The sequence below is a fragment of the Balaenoptera physalus genome, assembly GCF_965194825.1.
Source record: "Balaenoptera physalus genome assembly, chromosome: 15".
Lineage (NCBI taxonomy): Eukaryota > Metazoa > Chordata > Mammalia > Artiodactyla > Balaenopteridae > Balaenoptera > Balaenoptera physalus.
Window position 1 is genome coordinate 62,950,573 of NC_138894.1, and position 18,712 is coordinate 62,969,284.

The 18,712-nt window shown below is 42.3% G+C and overlaps 1 long non-coding RNA gene across 9 annotated transcripts in view; it reads right to left on the reverse strand.

The window, feature by feature from the left end:
* Positions 1–17,120, reverse strand: part of LOC309644262 — a 198,106-nt gene extending 180,986 nt beyond the window's left edge. For 8 of the 9 annotated variants that reach the window (XR_014254311.1, XR_014254312.1, XR_014254313.1 and 5 more), the window contains exons 1-2: positions 15,150–17,120; positions 12,434–12,495 (exon numbers count right to left, since the gene is read on the reverse strand). This is a non-coding gene — a long non-coding RNA (uncharacterized lncRNA). The remainder of the gene's footprint in view (positions 1–12,433; positions 12,496–15,149) is intronic. The other variant, XR_014254319.1, reaches the window with a different exon arrangement.
* Positions 17,121–18,712: the final 1,592 nt, after the last annotated feature.

Genomic DNA, 18,712 nt, shown 5'->3' on the forward strand with positions numbered 1-18,712 from the left:
TTCTGGTGGCATCTTTAGGATTCTCTATGTATAGTATCATGTCATCTGCAAACAGTGACAGTTTTACTTCTTCTTTTCCAATTTGTATTCCTTTTACTTCTTTTTCTTCTCTGATTGCCGTGGCTAGGACTTCCAAAACTATGTTGAATGATAGTGGTGAGAGTGGACATCCTTGTCTTGTTCCTGATCTTAGAGGAAATGCTTTCAGTTTTTCACCATTGAGAATGATGTTTGCTCTGAGCTTGTCGTATATGGCCTTTATTATGTTGAGGTAGGTTCCCTCTATGCCCACTTTCTGAGGAGTTTTTATCATAAATGGGTGTTGAATTTTGTCAAAAGCTTTTTCTGCATCTATTGAGATGATCATATGGTTTTTCTTCTTCAATTTGTTAATATGGTGTATCACATTGATTGATTTACATATATTGAAGAATCCTGGCATCCCTGGGATAAATCCCACTTGATCATGGTGTAAGATCCTTTAAATGTGCTGTTGGATTCTGTTTGCTAGTACTTTGTTGAGGATTTTTGCATCTACATTCATCAGTGATATTGGTCTGTAATTTTCTTTTTTTGTAGTATCTTTGTCTGGTTTTGGTATCAGGGTGATGGTGGCCTCATGGAATGAGTTTGGGAATATTCCTTCCTCTGCAATTTTTTGGAAGAGTTTGAGAAGGATGGGTGGTATCTCTTCTCTAAATGTTTGATAGAATTCACCTGTGAAGCCAGCTGGTCCTGGACTTTTGTTGGAAGATTTTTAATCACAGTTTCAATTTCATTACTTGTGATTGGTCTGTTCATATTTTCTATTTCTTCCTTGTTCAGTCTTGGAAGATTATACCTTTCTAAGAATTTGTCCATTTCTTCCAGGTCGTCCATTTTATTGGCATAGAGTTGCTTGTAGTAGTCTCTTAGGATGCTTTGTATTTCTGCGGTGTCTGTTGTAACTTCTCCTGTTTCATTTCTAATTTTGTTGATTTGAGTCCTCTCCCTCTTTTTCTTGATAACTCTGGCTAATGGTGTATCAATTTTGTTTATCTTCTCAAAGAACCAGCTTTTAGTTTTATTGATCTTTGCTATTGTTTTCTTTGTTTCTATTTCATTTATTTCTGCTCTGATCTTTATGATTTCTTTCCTTCTGCAAACTTCGGGTTTTGTTTGTTCTTCTTTCTCTAGTTCCTTTAGGTGTAAGGTTAGATTGTTTATTTGAGATTTTTCTTGTTTCTTGAGGTAGGCTTGTATAGCTATAAACTTCCCTCTTAGAACTGCTTTTGCTGCATCCCATAGGTTTTGGATCGTCGTGTTTTCATTCTCATTTGTCTCCAGGTATTTTTTGATTTCCTCTTTGATTTCTTCAGTGATCTCTTGGTTATTTAGTAACATATTGTTTAGCCTCCATGTGTTTGTGTTTTTTACATTTTTTCCCTGTAATTCATTTCTAATCTCATAGCGTTGTGGTCAGAAAAGATGCTTGATATGATTTCAATTTTCTTAAATTTACTGTGGCTTGATTTGTGACCCAAGATGTGATCTATCCTGGAGGATGTTCCATGCACACTTGAGAAGAAAGTGTAATCTGCTGTTTTTGGATGGAATGTCCTATAAATATCAATTAAATCTACCTGGTCTATTGTGTCATTTAAAGCTTCTGTTTCCCTATTTATTTTCATTTTGGATGATCTGCCCATTGGTGTAAGTGAGGTGTTTAAGTCCCCCACTATTATTGTGTTACTGTCAATTTCCTCTTTTATAGCTGTTAGCAGCTGCCTTATGTATTGAGGTGCTCCTATGTTGGGTGCATATATATTTATAATCGTTATATCTTCTTCTTGGATTGATCCCTTGATCATTATGTAGTGTCCTTCCTTGTCTCTTGTAACATTCTTTATTTTAAAGTCTATTTTATCTGATATGAGTATTGCTACTCCTGCTTTCTTTTGATTTCCATTTGCATGGAATATCTTTTTCCATCCCCTCACTTTCAGTCTATATGTGTCCCTAGGTCTGAAGTGGGTCTCTTGTAGACAGCATATAGATGGGTCTTGTTTTTGTATCCATTCAGCAAGCCTGTGTCTTTTGGTTGGAGCATTTAATCCATTCACGTTTAAGGTAATTATCAATATGTATGTTCCTATGACCATTTTCTTAATTGTTTTCGGTTTGTTTTTGTAGGTCCTTTTCTTCTCTTGTGTTTCCCACTTAGAGAAGTTCCTTTACCATTTGTTGTAGAGCTGGTTTGGTGGTGCTGAATTCTCTTAGCTTTTGCTTGTCTGTAAAGCTTTTGATTTCTCCATCGAATCTGAATGAGATCCTTGCCAGGTAGAGTAATCTTGGTTGTAGGTTCTCCCGTTTCATCACTTTAAGTATATCATGCCACTCCCTTCTGGCTTGTAGAGCTTTTTCTGAGAAATCAGCTGTTAACCTTATGGGAGTTCCCTTGTATGTTATTTGTCATTTTTCCCTTGCTGCTTTCAATAATTTTTCTTTGTCTTTAATTTTTGCCACTTTGATTACTACGTGTCTCGGCGTGTTTCTCCTTGGGTTTATCCTGTATGGGACTCTCTGCACTTCCTGGACTTGGGTGGCTATTTCCTTTCCCATGTTAGGGAAGTTTTCAACTATAATCTCTTCAAATATTTTCTCGGGTCCTTTCTCTCTCTCTTCTCCTTCTGGGACCCCTATGATGCAAATGTTGTTGTGTTTAATGTTGTCCCAGAGGTCTCTTAGGCTGTCTTCATTTCTTTTCATTCTTTTTTCTTTATTCTGTTCCGCAGCAGTGAATTCCACCACTCTGTCTTCCAGGTCACTTATCCGTTCTTCTGCCTCAGTTATTCTGCTATTGATTCTTTCTAGTGTAGTTATCATTTCAGTTATTGTATTGTTCATCTCTGTTTGTTTGTTCTTTAATTCTTCTAGGTCTTTGTTAAACATTTCCTGCATCTTCTCGATCTTTGCCTCCATTCTTTTTCCAAGGTCCTGGATCATCCTGACTATCATTAGTCTGAATTCTTTTTCTGGAAGGTTGCCTATCTCCACTTCATTTCGTTGTTTTTCTGGGGTTTTATCTTGTTCCTCCATCTGGTACATAGCCCTCTGCCTTTTCATCTTGTCTATCTTTCTGTGAATGTGGTTTTTGTTCCACAGGCTGCAGGATTGTAGTTCTTCTTGCTTCTGCTGTCTGCCCTCTGGTGTATGAGGCTATCTAACCAGTAATTTTTGATAGTAGTAAATACTACTATACTATATCCAAAGGCACCCCTGAGGAGGTGATATCTGACTGAGCCCTGAAAATTAAGGAGCCAGCCCCCTAAGATTCGGGCAAAGATGTTCCAGGAGAAGGAATGGCTGTTACAAAGGGCCTGAGGCAGAAACAAGGAATACAAAGACTAGGGTGGCTGGAGCATAGTAAGCAGGGGTAGAGTGACAGGAGCTGAGGTTGGAGAAGCGGGCAGGGGCTGGTGAAGACACCTAGGGTCTTCTGGACCACTGCAGGCCTGTGCATTTTATTCTGTATGCAATGGAAAGCTGTCAGTGGTTTTAAGCAAGGAAATGACAGAATCTGATTTGTGTTATTAAAGGCCCATTTGGGCTTCTGTGTGAAGAAGAGACAAGAGAGGGATGAGAAGTGGGGACAGGGAGTCGGTTCAGAGGCTCCTGCAGAGTCCAAGCAGGAGATGACAGAAACTGTGGATGGAGAGAAGGGCAGGGTCCAGGATACATACTGGAGGGAGACTCGGGACTTGATGATGGATTAGATCTAGCGGGGAGCAAAAGGGGACCATGAAAGCTGCCACCTAAGCTTTTCACTTAGAATCCAGGTGAATGGACGAAAGGACCATTTGTGGGATGGGAAAGACGAGGGGAGAAGCAGGTTTGGGAGGGGAAAAAAAATCAAGTGTTGTGCTTTGGATGAGTCACTCAAGTGGAGATGGCAAGTGTGCTGATGGAGAGGGCTGGGCTTTGTACAAAGGCATGGGGAAGTATCTATTAACTTTATCCCCAGGCCAGTTTAATAGGTTAAATGATTGGATACTGCCTTTTCCTTCTTAAAGGCATTCTCATTAAGAAATTTGAAAAATCAGTCATCAATGTAAAATGATATTTTGTACAATAACAGTTGCACAAGTCAAGACCCCTTTTGGTTACAAGTGAGAAATCCTTAACTGGCCAAATGCAAAGGGGCACTTTTTTATATATATAAATTTATTCATTTTATTTATTTATTTTTGGCTGCATTGGGTCTTCGTTGCTGTGCACGGGAGTTGCGGCTAGGGGGGGCTGCTCTTTGTTGCGGCGCACTGGCTTCTCATTGTGGTGGCTTCTCTTGTTGCGGAGCACAGGCTCTAGGCGCACGGGCTTCAGTAGTTGTGGCTTGCAGGCTCAGTAGTTGTGGCTCGCGGGCTCAGTAGTTGTGGCGAATGGGCTCTAGAGCGCAGGCTCAGTAGTTGTGGCGAATGGGCTTAGTTGCTCCACAGCATGTGGGATCTTCCCGTACCAGGGCTTGAACCCAGCTTGAACCCGTGTCCCCTGCATTGGCAGGCGGATTCTTAACCACTGCGCCACCAGGGAAGCCCCAAAGGGGCACTTTTTTAGCTTGAACATTCAAACCACAGAAAGAGAACTGATGAAACTAGACTTTCAGAATCAGAGACTCAAACACTTGCCGACCTCTTTATCTCCCTGCTTCACATTAAATGTAGGCTTCGTTCTCCCAGGCCAAATAGCTCAACTAGAAAGATATCTGGGAGCTGCAGGAAGCTCTGGATTTATATTCTTTATGTTTCTAAACAGAAAGAAAAAAAGACTTCCCAGATAGCTCAAGATAGAAACATCCCATGGAAGGACTCTGGTAGGTTTTGAGTCACATGCCCATCTCTGAAAGGGGAAATAGGAGCTGGGAAGATAATAACAAAATCTACTGTACAATGTCTCTTTTCTGAAAACAGAACTAAGAATCGTAGAGTTAAAAGAGAGCTTAGAAGCCTCACCAACCCCCCAACCAATGCAAGATTCTCTTCTATTACATTACAGCTTCGGCTCAATCACTTTTAAAGTTGGGAAACACACTCCTTCACCAGTCAACCCATCCCATTTCTCAACACTGCTAATCATTTTAAAAGTGAATTTGCTTCCCTGTCATCATCACCCATGGGCTATAGTTTTTGGGGGTTTTTTGGGTTTGTTTTTTAATATTTACTTATTTATTAATTTGGCTGCCCCAGGTCTTCGTTGCGGCATGCAGGATCTAGTTCCCTGACCAGGGATGGAACCTAGGCCCCCTGCATAGGGAGCGTGGAGTCTTAACCACTGGGCCACCAGGGAAGTCGCCATGGGCTGTAGTTCTAAGTTCATGTTCTTCCCTCTAGGTCAAGACTGAATATGTCTACTCCTTTCATGAATATCTGAAAGCCAGTCATATAACCCTCTTCAGCCCGCTCTTCTCTGGGATCCATATTCCTTGGAGTTTCAACTGTAGTCATCACGGATGGCTTAGTGTTATGGGAAGTAAGAGGGGCATCTGGATCATTAAGGTCAGGGGTTGTCAAGGACTCTGTGGGGAAAGGCAGGAGACCAACAGAAGAGGGGATTGATCCTCACCCCACCAGACTCCCCCCACAGCATGAACTCAACCCCAGCTCCCTGCCTCTGCTCCCAAGGGGCCCACCAGACAGCAAGGAGCATAGAAACACTTAAAGAGAATTCAGTTTTACACTTTATGTTAAAAAGAAGAAAAAAATAGATAGGAGAAGATAAAAATAAATTTAGAAGAAAAAAGGGAAAGAAGGCTAAGAGGAAATGAATGAAAAGACTAGGTATGGAGGGAAGGGTGTAATGAAAGTTTTAAAGAGAAGGAATCAACTCATTAACCAGAGTATTTAAAAGAATGTAACAGTTAAGGGGCTTCCCTGGTGGCGCAGTGGTTAAGAATCTGCCTGCCAATGCAAGGGACACGGGTTCAAGCCCTGGTCCAGGAAGATGCCACATGCCGCAGAGCAACTAAGCCCATGTGCCACAACTGCTGAGCTTGCGCTCTGGAGCCTGCAAGCCACAACTACTGAGCCTGCTCTCTAGGAGCCACCAGCCACAACTACTGAAGCCCACATGCCTAGAGCCTGTGCTCCGCACCAAGAGAAGCCACTGCAATGAGAAGCTGCACACAGCAATGAAGAGGAGCCCCCGCTCGCCGCAACTAGAGAAAAGCCTGCACACAGCAACAAAGACCCAATGCAGCCAAAAATTAATTAATTAATTAAAATAAATAAAATAAAAGAATGTAATGGTTAAGACAGAACAAAATATTTTTAAAGATAAGAATAATTAGGACATATGCAGATAATAAAATAATAATCAGTTAAATAAAAACAAGATTTTTTATTATGACTTCAAACATTACAATACTAAAAGATAAAACAGAAATGGGTTAAGCTGAAGGCGGCAGGACAGAGACCAAGGGCCAGAAGCACCAGGAAGGGCTGAGTGTGGAATCTCGTGGGCCTTTTCTAAGCCTGGGTTCTCATCAGGGCACCCCTGTGAGCCGAGCTCCTCGGCCAGCCATGCCTTATGTCAGAGCCTCCAGTAAGTGCCCCTTCCTTAAATATCCACTGGGGAAAGCTATTCAGTGGTGCCTCCCTGGAACTGGAAGACATGGACACGCCCCACCTAGCATCAGTCAGCCGAGGCCCTTCAACCATTGCTCCTGTGATGTGAATTCTAGAGGCCTCACACTCATGGACCATCACATCAGAAACCCTCTTTAAAGATGGTTTTGCACATCTGGAAAATTTTGGATATATAATTATATATTATATATTTGATGTATATGTTATATATAACATTACATTTTATATATAATATAAATTACTATATACAAAATTATATATAATTATATATATTTAAATTTTATAGCTATCCATCCGTCAGACCAGTAATCCCACATATAGAATCTATCTCAAAGATATAATAGCAAAATATTCAAAACAGTGTGACCAAATAAATCTCTTCATTGCAGCACCATCTACAAAACCAGAAGACTGAAAACAATCCAACTGTTCATCAGCAGAGGACTGGCTGAATAAACAGTGGCACATCCACAAGAACAGAATACCATGCAGCTGGGATAAGGAGTGAGGAAGAGTCCTATCTACAACATTGAAATAATCAGAATATTCTGTTAGTTAAATCAGCAAGGAATAGAAGAGCTTTTGAAAATGAAGGAGAGGAAGTGGAATACAAACATAAGTGTATCTTTGCTTATATTTTTTTAAGACAAAACAATGGAAAGATAAGTCAAGAAAGTAATTTTTAAATCATTACCTATGTAGAGAAAGAGGAAATAGGATTAGGGGACAAGTATAGAAGCTGGACTTCTAGGAATAAACCTTGTTTTATAGTTTTGACTTGGGAAGCATGTAAATATTTTAGATAAATAAATCAAAAAGGAATTCCTAAAAATGTAAAACAAGCTTAACCAAATGGCATTCACTGTGTATCAAGTTGATAGCACAGCCACACACAGAAAAATTACTTTGACTTTAAAACACAATACTTCAAATACTGCATTTTGAATATAAACTAAGGACAAAAGAAATCACAAAGAAATCTTAAACTGTAATCAATAATCTTATTAGAAATAATATTGATAATATGATTTTTAAACTATTATGTATATAGTAGGATAAAGCAAATAAATAATTAAGTAATTATGTAAGAGTTGTAAAGAACTAATATTTTTAGAGCAAGAGAAAAGAAATCCAAATATAAAATTGAAGGTTATAAATTCTGTAATCTTACACTTGAATTGGAAATATCACTATAAACTCAGGCTTTATTTTTTCTCTTTATGTTTTCTCTTTTTAAAAAAAATATGCATTTCCTAGTTCAGTCCACTGAAAAGGCTTGAAAATATGACAACCATAGAGTAGCAGTAAGGAACTCTAGCACACAGATTGTGGTCTCCTAAATAACATTTCCCACCAAAAAGAACCAGCTGGGAGAAACGGCCAACTCTGGGATTAAAGGAAGACAAGTACAAAATACATTTTGAAATATCCTGTCATGCCAGGAGCATATCATATTTCAGATTTAAGATTACGTCAAAAATACCCAGGAGCCAACTTAATGGGACTTCCCCTGGCCAAACATGGGACAAATCAAGCACCAACAATGGTAACAGGGTCAGTGAATCAAGAGAACATAACAGTCCTGGACTTCCCTGGTGGCTCAGTGGTTAAGAATCCACCTGCCAATGCAGAGGACACAGGTTAGAGCCCTGGTCTGGGAAGATCCCACATGCCGCAGAGCAACTAAGCCCGTGTGCCACAACTACTGAAGCCCACACACCTAGAGCTCGTGCTCTGCAACAAAAGAAGCCACTGCAATGAGAAGCCCACGCACCGCAACGAAGAGTAGCCCCTGCTCGCCGCAACTAGAGGAAGCCCACCCGCAGCAACGAAGACCCAACACAGCCATAAATAAATAAATAAATAAATAAATAAATAAAAATTTTTTTAAAAAGAGAACATAACAGTCCTAAACATGTATACAGCCAATAACAGAGCTTCCAGCAACATGAAGGAGGAAAAGATAGAACTAAAAGATAGAAAAACCTATCATTGCAGTTGGTTATTTTCATGCCCTTCTCTCAGTGACAGACAGAACAAGCAGGCAGAAAAATCAAAGGTATAGAAGGCTTGAAGAGCCCTATAAACCAACTTGACATAATTGACATTGACAGAACACACTGCCCAGCAACAGCACAGTATACATTCTCTTCCAGTGCATCAGAATCAGATGAAAAGCAGGAAGACAATAAAGAAAAACCAATGAAACCCAAAACTGGATATTTGAAAAGATAAATAAAAGTGGAAAACATCTTCTGAGACTGATGGGGAGGCAGGGAAACCATAAATTACCAATATCAGAAATTAGAAGGGACAGCACTACAGATCCTAAAGACAAGAAGGGAACATTATGAATAACTTTATGCCAATAAATTCAACAACTTTAATGAAATACACAAATTTCTTGAAAGACACAAAATACCAAAGGTCACTCAAGAATAAATATGTAACCTGCACAGCCCCCAAATCTATTAAAGAAATTGAATTTGTAGGGTTTTAAAGAGAAAACGTCCTACAAAGAAAACTGCAGGCCCGCAGTGCTTCACCAGTGAATCCTGCCAAATATTTAAGGAAGAAATAATACAGCATTTCAATACTGAAAACAACAAAACATTGCTTAAAGAAATTAAAGCCCTAAATAAGTGGAGACATGTATAACTTGCTTATAGAATCAGAAGAGTCAATATTGTTAAGGAGGCAATTCTCCTCAAATTGATCAATACATTCAACAGAATTCTTGTAAAAATCCCAGGATATTTTCATAGAAATTGGCAAACTGACCCCAAAGTTTATTTATATATATACATATATATATATATATAGCGTTATGTGTGGATGACTATAATCATATAACTGAATCATGATTCATATAAATTATATGATTATAGTAATCCACACATAACACCACACTGACATATAGCTCAATAGAATAGAATGAGAGTCCAACAAAAGACCAACACAGCTAAGGTCAATTCATTTTTGACAATGTGTCAAGGCAATTCAATCAGGAAAGGATAAGCTTTTCAACAAATAGTGCCAAAAAAAAAAAAAAAAAATAGTGCCAGAATTGGATATCCATATACAAAAAAAGAAAAATTTAGACCTCTAACTCACATCATATACAAAAGTTAACTCCTAAATGTAAGAGCTAAAACATAGAATAAAATCTTGGTGAATTTGGGTTAGGCAAAAATGTCTTAGATATAACACCAAAAGTACCATCCATAATGGAAAAAAATTGTATAAATTGAACTTTATCAAAATTTAAAAGTTTGCTTTTCAACAGACACCATTAAGAAAATGAAAATTCAAACCACAAACTGGGAGAAATTATTTACAAAACATATATCCAACAAAGGAATTATATCTAGAATAGACAAAAACTCTTATAACTCAGTAACGAAAAGACAAACAACCCAATAAAAAACAGACAAAAGATTTGAATGGACAATTCACCAAAGAAGATATCTGAATATCTAACAGCACTAGAAAAGCTACTCAGCATCATTCAGGCAGTTCATTGTATGTCAAATACTTTTTTAAAAAAGCTATAAATAAACAAAAACTAACTGGTCACCTTTGGGAGTTGTTAGAGCATCAGTTCATTATTCTAAAGACTAGTAGAAAAAGGAAAAGAGTCCAGGAATATTACCTGCTCTTTTCTAGTGAATTGTGCTTTAGGAAAACCAAACAGTCGATGGAAAAAGGGGGTTTTAAAGAATGACAGTTATAAATACAGAAGGAATAATTGAATTAGAAAACCATTGTTGAGTAATCCTTAATACAATAATAAATCTAGACAAGGAACATCAACAGATGCTAAAACCATTAGGTTAGAGGCTGATGTGGCATTTTATAATGGATGGACCAGGCTGACCACATCTGAAATCACCGATAAAATTAACCTCAGTAAAAGTGGAACAACCAGACATTATGTACTTTCTCTCTTGTGATAACAATAGTATATAATACCACCTACAATCGATTTTTGCAAAAAGAAAAAAATTGAATCTTAATACTACCAACCTTCTAGATCTAACTGTCAGGGGGGACTGAAGAACTTATGAAAGGATTCCTTGAGGATGGAATTAGCCGAATTCTGTGGGAAATTCTATAGATCAATAAATATCAAAAAAGGGAGTGGGTAATTGGTAAGAAATTTAAAAGAAATATTGATCGAATGTATGGACCTTGTTTGGATCTGGATTCAAACCAACCAACCATAAAAATATCTTTCAGAGTAAGTGTGGACATTTGAACACAGACGAGGTGTTAGATGATGCAGAGTTTCTATTATTACTCTTGTTAGGTGTACTAATGGTACGATGGTTATGCTCTTTTTAAAAGTGGTTACCTGTTGGGTATACATACTGAGGTATTTACAAGTTAAATTAAACCATAGCTGGGGTTTCCTTTAAAATATTCTGGTGACAGTGCTAGGGTAGGGGAGAATGTTGTGGGAACGAGATAGATGAAATAACGTTGACAATTCTTGAAAGTAGTGATGGATGGATACAGGGTGGTTAAATATACTATTTTCTCTACTTTGGGTATGTTTGAAATTTTCCATAACAAAGAACTGGGGTTTTGTTTTGTTGAATTTTAAATGGGCTGTGTTCACACAGATCACAGCCCTCAGGCTGACTTCAACATGAGTATTCCCTACCTTGATCCACACAGTCAACGTAGGTCACAAATGAGAGAAATGAGTCAGGGGTTAAGAAAACAGCAAAGCAAGCAGCTGGTACCCACCTCTGCAAGGATTAATGGAGAGTGGTAGGACCACAGCAAACGAAAGATCACCTGCCCATCCAAAGGGGGCAGCCAATGTTGCCATGTGGGAATAAGGGCCCAAGATGGCCAAGTCTTCTAATTTTTCATTAGAAACTTGAAATCTAGGCAAACCTCCCAATATGCAGGCAAATGATTGAAAAAATTTTAAATACTTGCAAGTCAGTGCTAGAAAGCCAAACAAAACCTGTCTGGAGGCTAGATTTGTTCCACAGACTGTTGTTTTGTGATCTCTGACACCACACCATGTAATGCATTATACAGTAATGCATTAATAATTGGCTGACATTCTTAACAGTTGAATCACACGGCCAGGACAACTGAGGTTGTGCATATCCGAAATGCCCAGATCCTTTATATGCAAACAGCTGTCAAGCCAGGCACGCCCCACACTGAACTCAGAACTGAACACAGGTTTACAGTTATCTCTATCAAATTGCATCTTGTCATTTGTCAGAAACATTTGTCCCTGCATTGGCTCAACTCTTCCTCCAAATTCTACTGAATTTGCACTCCCTTCCAGCTTTGTATCACACACAGTTTTAATAAGCCCATCCAAAGCCATCTACAAAGCTAATGTCAACCTGTGTGTATAGTTTAATAGAGTTCAACGGATTTCAACGGGTAGGTTAGGCTTGTCTCCTGCTAGACGTCTACAGCTGTTTAGCTATAACTTCAACCTACCTTCTGGGTTCATCCACCTCATATTTACCCGTCTTCCTCCTTGAAGCCACCATACATTGCATATAGGCCTAATCCACTAGTTTTGTGGTGACAGGAATGCCACCTCCTTACATCTGTATATGGAGTACTTTATGGTTTTTATAGCATGTTCCCATAATTTTCTGACTTGATCTTTATCACCCATCACAACCTTTAAAAATCCCATCAACCTCACATTAAGACATTGATCTACAAATCTGCCAGTGGTCTATTTGTTTGTTTATAATCCACTAATAATCTATCTGGTGATTTCCAGATTAAATAGAGCAAGGGCAACTATTGATAATTTAGCTTCTTACCTTCCCACTTCACCATCTCACCAAAAAAGAGTTCCCCAAACCACCACCATTCCAGCAATAACCTATAGGGACAGAAACAATATTTCAGAGGAAGAATGTTCTAACCATGAGAGTTGACAGAAAGTGGAATGCATCACCTTGTGAAGAAATGACATTTTGATGCTAGAACTTTTCAAATAGGAGCTAGGGTTTTGCAGAAGGGATTCCAACATGGATAGGGAGTTGGGCAGAATGATCTTTCATTCATGCATTTCTGTCCACGTGAGGAAACTGCTCCGTGCTCAGCTCTTGGCTGAGCTCTTGGAAGTATCTTACCAGTTCTTGCAGTGATAACCTCTGAAGGTTAAAAACATACACTTGGCAAGTGTGACTGTTTTTATGCTTTGTACATTTTAAAATTAATTCCCTTTTAAAAAGCAGTTTTCAGCAAATGTTTTTAAAATGCCAACCTTTTCCCCATTGTTCAAAATTGGGAAGAATCCATACAATGGAATATTATTCAGCCATAAAAAAAGAAATGAAGCACCGATACAAGGTAGGATGTGGATGACTCTTGAAAACATTAGGGTAACTGAAAGAAGCCAGTCACAAAAGACCACATATTATACGATTCCATTCATATGAAAGTCCAGAATAGGTAAATGTAGAGACAGAAAGTAGATTAGTGGTTATTTAGGGGTTGGGTGGGGTGATAGCTAAAGGATACAGGATTTCCTATTGAGTTGATGAAAATGTTCTAAAATTGACTGTGGTGATGGTTGCACATATCTGTGAATGTACTAAAATCCGCTGAATTGTACATTTTAAATGGGTGAATTGTAGAGTATATGAATTATATCTCGCTAAACCTGTTTTTTTTTTGTTTTTTTTAAATTAATTTGTTTATTATTTATTTATTTTTGGCTGTGTTGGGTCTTCGTTTCTGTGCGAGGGCTTTCTCTAGTTGCGGCAAGCGGGGGCCGCTCTTCATTGCGGTGCGTGGGCCTCTCACTATCGCGGCCTCTCTTGTTGCGGAGCACAGGCTCCAGACGCGCAGGCTCAGTAGTTGCGGCTCACGGGCCTAGGTGCACCGCGGCATGTGGGACCTTCCCAGACCAGGGCTCGAACCCGTGTCCCCGGCATTGGCAGGCAGACTCTCAACCACTGCGCCACCACGGAAGCCCCCTAAACCTGTTTTTTTTTTTTTTTTTTTTTTAAATTAAGCAAACTGTTTTTTGGGGGATTGGGGGACAGATGTTTGCTTCCAGGCTGGCTAGATTTCTAAAGGGGAGCACCCACCGCCTGCTGAGGATGAGCCTGTGCGCGAAAAGATCTGGTTCAGAGGACCTGGCAGCCAGGCTGGGTGAGGCGGAAGGATTTTCTCACATTTCAGGAGGCATGGGGCGCCCCTTTCGGAATCTGGGGCTGGGATTAGCAGCCGAGGAGACCGACAAGAGCTCCACCTTCCACCCACTTCCTCTGAGCTTTCTAGGTCTTGCTTCTCACCGCTCCTGGTCGTATTTCCATCCCAGGAGTTAATTCCTAGCACGCCCATAAAAACAGCTGAAACCACTCTTTTGGGAGAACGCGTCTGGGAGCCCTCTCATCCCAACTAAGCTTGCTCCCTACTTCGCCCCACCTCCTGAGGATGTGGGGCACCCGTCCACCCCCTGACAAAGCGGCCCCCGTGCCTCAGAATGCTCGCGTGCTGGAACATTTCAAAACCCAGCTGGCAGATTTCCTGCTCCCCGGGGGGGACTTCTGAACCTGGGGTGTACGGCAGGCAGGAAAGGATATCCCTAGAAAACGTCTGTTCTCCCGTCTGCCAGCGAATTCCACCACTGCTGACTGACACCGGGGAGCAGGGGCACAGACGGGGGGAGGGAAACGCCCAGGCACTTTTCCCAAACTCTGTAAATCCGCCCAGGGAGGCCTGGAGGCCTGGGTAAGGGAGAAGGGCCCGCGGTCTAGGGGTTCTGCAGATCGGGGGGAGGCGGCAACGACCAGTTATTAGCATTTGGGTTGGCCAAAAAGTTCGTTCGGGTTTTTGGTAACGTCGCGGAAGGAACCGACCGAACTTTTTGGCCAACCCATAGTTAAAGAGGAGAGCGACTGCTGCACTTGAGGCCCTGCTCTGGGCCTCGGGCCCCAGCTCGCGGGAGTGGTCGCCCCGCTCGGGCCCCGACAGCCAGCGCGCACCACGCCGCTCCCGGCCCTGGGTGAGGGGCAGCAGCAGGGAACCGGCGCCGGGAACGCGGGCACGCCCCGTAGACAGGGCGCCTGGAATTTTCGATGACGAGGCCCAGGTAGGGCCCCATCACCGGTGCAGCGCCCCGGCACTTCCCGTCCGCATCCCCGGTACCGGTACCCGGGACTGGGTGCGTTAAAGGAAATGCCTAGGAAGAGGGAGCAGCAGGTAAACGTCCGGGTTCGGGCGGCCGGATGGTGCGGTGCGCGGGGGCAACAAGTAGCTTGGAAAGCGAGTGAGGCGCCGAAGAGAGCAGCTTCCTGCCTGCAGAGAAGCAAGACGTGCAAGCAGAGAAGTGAGAGACAGGAACTGAGGAGACTAAAGAGAGACTGACTCGTTCCCTTGAGCAAGGGGGTAAAAGGGGGGTGCGGGTATCCAAAAGAGTCGTGCTCCAGGTGAGGCTCGAACTCACAACCTCGGCATTGCTCTGCATGTACTGCTGTATAAGTACCGCGCGCTAACCGATTGCGCCACTGGAGCTCCGCTTACCCCGCCTCGTGATGGCTCTATCAGGGTTCACCCGGGCTCTGTGCGGGCCTTCGCGGAGCATGCGCACCCGCGGCTTGCTGCTAGGCGAGAACGAGCCGGGGCACCGAGACCCCGCAGCTTCCGGTCTGGCGGTTCCCGGCCTAGTGTAGGAGGGAAGGCTGTGAAGGTCTCCCTCCGCGATGGCGGGGCCCTTTGGCGGGACCTTGAAAAGAGCACAGCCCGCCTCCCTGGGTAGCGCGGGAGGAGGAGCTCCGGGCGCTGCGGTCTGAAACCACCTCCGCGTCCTCAGTGTGGCGCTTCGCCTCCCAGGAGCAGGCCCCGCGAGAAGCAGGCCTAGAACAGGAGCCGGGCTGCGGCCGGCGGGCGGGCCTTGTTCCGAGGGGTGGGGCCGAGCGGGTTGGCCTCGGCTCCTGGGCAGCAGATGCCCTGGGCTGCCGCCTCTGCCCCGCGCCCCCGCGTGACCGGTGAGCTGGAGGAGCCCACCCCCCCCCCTTTCCCCCGCGCCGCCCTGGAAGTCGGCAGGAGCGGGAAAACCCGTGAATGAGCAAAGCCCGCGCCTGCCGGTGGGGCAGCCAGGGAGCGCCTGGGCCGGGGTGGCGACCGAGTTTCGAAGACCGGACCGGGCAGAGATTTAACCGTCAGACCCTTGTCCTGCCCCGAAGGCTTTCTGCTGCCCCTTCTGACATCCTGAGCCGGGTGCTCGGATCGTGTCAAACCACGGGCATTCCGGGGACACGGTGATAGCCCAGGCCTTCGAGAGGGTGCAGGCTAAGCTCCACGTGTTTTGTTGGGCCACAACGTGTATGTTTTGTTTAATTTTAAAGCGAGTTCCTAATATTTAAAATCAAGAGGTCCCCTACAAATATCTGGATATCCATTTCTTTTTTAAAAAACAAAGTGTAAACCGTACCCAGGGCCGAATCATGACTGTCCTGTTCCTTACGCACTTTTGTCTTCGTGGGCTCCTTTGTCCATCAAAACAACAACAAAAAATTTTTTTAATTATATTTTGCTTCTACAAACCACAAATAAAATCCAGGCTGGATTTATTGTTACATTCATTATTATCTTTTTTCTGATTTCAAAAAAAAATTAAAATGTAAACATTTGGGGGGGGCTCTAGGCACTGTGCCTACGGCCCTTGACTGATAACTCTGCTGCATCCCTCTGGGAGGGTAGCTGCAGCCTCCTCCACAAAATGCCCCCCTCCCCCCTGCCTCTCTTTCTCTGGGGTTGCATCAGTCGATTGTCTCCTGGGCCTCTGTTGGCATGTTGGTCACCCTGATCGGTGACCTCTGCTTTCCTGGGAGAGCCAGAAGAGCAAACAACAGAGCACCATGTCAATAGATTTCGGAACCAGCATGAGCAAGTGATGGGGGCAGAATAAAGATCATGCATAATCACCTTGATAGCCCACATTAACAGGTTGTGTTCGGGTGATGAGGTTCGAGAGTACGATTGTAGAAGAGCCTTGAAATTGGAGCAGAAGAGATTAGAGTGATCAGGCAGATGATGAGGAGACAGGCACAGGTTCTGTTTAAGGCAGAGGCCTCCTGAAGGTGGTGTTTTCAGGAAGTTCATTGCTTTGTGCAGACTGGGTTGTGCACCCAGAGAAAGGAGATAGGCGAGCCTCTCCTGGTGGTTTGTAAACTGTGAGAGACACACATCCAGAGCAAGAGCTCAGAAGGGGGATGGTCAGCACCCCTGCAAGATCCCATCAGGTACCAGGCAGATGGTGGGATGCAGAGCTGTTTACAACACGCCAGGATTAGGGCTCCTTGGAGCATGCTGTGGCAAGTCCTTGGTAAATCAAGGGCAGCAGAGAGTGAGCCTTTGAAATAAGTCCCTCCCAAAAGATGGAACAAGCTCTAAAAGTAAATGCATGATTTGCCCCCAGGTGGGAATACTTTTTCCCCCTAAATTGAAAGGGGTTAATTTCCTGAAAGACAAGAAAGTAAGTCGTGGACTCAGACACAGCGAAGGAAACAGGAAGCACTGTAGCATCAAAAATAGACACAAACTGCACAAGTCGTGGACTCAGACACAGCGTCTTCTCAAATCCAGTAGCATCTGCTGCGTCTGCTCTTTCTCGCTCCTGAGTCCCTCAGGTAGAATCTGCCTGGTGAACTATAAGCAGGAAGAATGGCCCCTGGTGGTCCAGCTTCCCTTCCCACTCTCCGCTTTCATGGATCTACTCCTTAACAGTATTGGTTCAGCAGATACTGACTGACCCTGGTTGCATGGGAAGGGAAGGCAGCACCTGATACAGCCTTTGGGAACTAAAATAGCTTAGTCCTCAAGGAAATTGTGGCTCTAAGGGAGGAGTGAGGGCAATGTTGAACCTAGAGGGGGCAGTGTCAGAATCTGTGCCACCAGAGAGATTTTTCAGCAAGAACAAGTATACTGAGACCTTCAAATCACTTAACCTCATACACACTCACCCTGAAGAGCAATGAACTAAGAGTCTGAGGCCCTCCCTGGCTCTGTGACCTTAAGTAAATCTCTTACCCTTTCTGGGCCTCAGTTTCCTCATTTATAAACTGAGGGATCTAGACCAGATAAGAGCTTTCTAGCTTAACTGGAGAATGCCTTTTACCATGTATACTCTTGATAACTTGCCATTATTTAAGCATTTAATAATTTGTGTGATGTGTAATAAAGAAGTGATTTTTAAAATAAAACTTATTTTAGATATATGTATAATGTTAAAATAATCTTGAGTAATACCCATACTGTAATAAGACTAGTCTCAACCTTCTTCCATTTACCATGTAATGCAAAATGTTTAATTTACTTTAATTATGTAAGGGAAAAGCATGCTTTGTTAACAATAACTTTTAAAAGAACATATATCATATTGGTCTTAGGACAAATGTATATTAAAATGTATGAAATTTAATGACTCACTGTAGCATCAAAAATAGACACAAACTGCTTTCCTAAACGAATGTTTAGAATTTGTGCTTTTTGCACTTTAGAAAACTGGTTTATTTTTATTCCTTTCATGGTTTTGTGTCTAAATGATGAGCTAAAACAGAAGGGTTCTGGCTGCTGTATGTAAGCACCATTCTGCAAATAACATGAAGCGGGTATGGCTGGTCTTCATGCCTAATAACGAAAGACCAAATTGGATATAATGATCACTATATTTTCTCTTTTTGGCTTTTGTTTCTGACATACAAGATATTTTGATCAGCAGAATGCAATTTGCACATTTAGTAAATGAATATCATCTTGAACCAAATTTGTAGAATTTTCAGTATATGGTCTTCTTTTACTTTATTTCAGCAAACTTTTTATGTGTTTAGCCAGCATTCTATTATGGTTATATATGAAGCAGTATATGACTTTTAAAAGTTGCTGTAGAAGAGTCAAAGCTCATCTAGGACCCACCTCTTCAGCTGAGTCATACGCACACTTCTTGTATGCAGGGACCACTGCAGGTGCTGGTCAACAGGCATTGAGACGCTCCCAAAGTGATCCCATGTTGATGGGGCAAGAGGTTGTCTGAAGAATTATTTTACTTATTACTTTTCTAAGTAGAAATTGAAAAGATACTCTGC